This window comes from Nematolebias whitei, chromosome 2 (genome assembly GCF_014905685.2).
Source record: "Nematolebias whitei isolate Nwh7 chromosome 2, NemWhi1, whole genome shotgun sequence".
Lineage (NCBI taxonomy): Eukaryota > Metazoa > Chordata > Actinopteri > Cyprinodontiformes > Rivulidae > Nematolebias > Nematolebias whitei.
Window position 1 is genome coordinate 28,628,588 of NC_056499.1, and position 2,177 is coordinate 28,630,764.

The following is a 2,177-nucleotide window of genomic DNA, read 5'->3' on the forward strand; positions in this document are numbered from 1 at the left end:
CTGCTGTATCAGATCAGCAGCAGCTCAAGAAGAAACTCTGACTTGTCTCATTAAATGTTTTAGATTAACTTACTGCGTTGGACCTAGAGGGGGTCCCTTTGACTGAAGAATTTCCAGCTGGTTGCTATATAGATTCACAGGATTGTTAAATTCAAGGTTTAATGCTTTAGCTAAATTATATATGATGTCTATTTAAAGTAGGACAACTTTCACATTTAAGTTTAAACACAGCCACATATGTATGCTGGAGGTTTTAGCCCAGAGGTTAAAATTAAGACATACATATTTAGAACAAACAAAAAAATGGTACACCAAAAATTTAAAATTGCATGTAAAACTCGCTTTTAACCAGAGCACCTGTAAAACCTGCAAATACTGTTTATTACAACTCATGCCATCAGTGCTAATATTGTGTATTACAATGATAAGAGGAGAGCTTGTTTTTTAATCAAATACTTTGGCTCAACCTCTTGTTATTGAATATAATCACAGCGAGGCTCAGTTTGTGATTGTTAAACTTGCACAATACCAATAAGTTATAAGGTCACATACCGTAAGTCATAGTCAGCTCAATCTAAACATTTAAGTTATGTTTAATCCATAAGTTACATGTGTTTTTTTTATCATTTATGACCAGACGGATGTATATAATTATTCAAAGATCTTTATACCATACCATTTTATTTATAGAGCACTTAAAACAGCGAGAAGGCCAACCAAAGTGCTGTACAGACAGAATAACAGACAACACACAAAGCAATAAACAAAATGAAGTAAATCAGAATATAGACATAAAAACAATGCAGATAATAAATATGACGACAAACCAGTGTGGAGAGTACAAGTTCTAAACACAGATCATCTGGTGTTGAAAGCTATTGAATAGTAGTGAGTTTTTAAACGGGATTTGAAAACCGAGAGGGAGGGGGCCAGTCTGACAAGCAGAGGTAACTCGTTCCAAAGTCTTGGTCCTGCTACAGAGAAGGCCCTGTCACCTCTGCGCTTAAGACGAGTTCCTGGAACTGTGAGGAGCAATTGGTCCGCTGACCTCAGGGAACGTGGTGGGACATACGGTTGTAGCAAATCAGAGATGGGGGGGCAGGGGGTGGGGGCAAAACTGTTCTGCAATTTGTAGACATACAGGAGTATTTTGAACTGGATTCTAAGGTGAACCGGTAGCCAGTGCAGTGAGGCCAAAACTGGTGTAATGTGCTCTCTTTTGCCTGTACTGATTAAAAATCGGGCTGCTGCATTCTGGACCAGTTGTAATTGTGCAATGGAGGTTTGACTGATACCAAACAGGAGTGAATTGCAGTAATCAAGCCTAGATGTAATGAATGCATGTATTACTGTCTCCAGGTTATTTTTGAACAATATGGGCTTCAGTTTAGACAGCCGCCTCAGTTTATAACATAAAATAGCAAAAGAATAAAAAAGAACTTAACAAAAAGTTCAAGCACTTTCATCTATGTATTTCAAACAAAAATAAGAGCGGCCAAACTCATATAAACCAGACTTAGAAAGAGATTTTAAATAATGTTCTTGGAGTTTACAGCAAATGCTTCAGAGAGTGAGGCTTGGTAAAAAAAACAAGTTCAATTAATCATTAGAATAACTTTTAGAAGGTAACTGATATGATTCAGAAGTTTGCAGAATGTAAATTCATCTTGTTAAATTAAAATCATCATCAATTTTGAGAAATATTAAGATTAGGTCAGATATAAATGTCTCAAATGTTACAAACATCTTTTTAAAAATATTTGTGTTGAATGCATTGTCCAGGATCCAGGGGTGTCACATTTAAATGAAACTTGACCAAAACTCAGTATTAAAACAGTTTAATTGATTTTCAACTTATTTGATCCCTTTTTGACAGTTAAATATTAAAACAGAGTGAAACAAAAATCCAACAAAATTAAGTCAGGTCCTCTGGACGGTTTTGTTTTATTGAAACTTTTCATCTTTCATCCAAAAGACTTCATCAGTTCGAGGAGCCACAACAAACTCAGTCTTATAAATAACACACTCGCATAGTGGGCCAACCAGTTTGATGGTGATAAGATGGTTATTCCACTATGAGTGTGCTACTTATGGGACTGACTTTGTTGTGGCTCCTCGAACTGATGAAGTCTTTTGGATGAAAGATGAAACGTTTCAACACAAAAATCGTCCAGTGT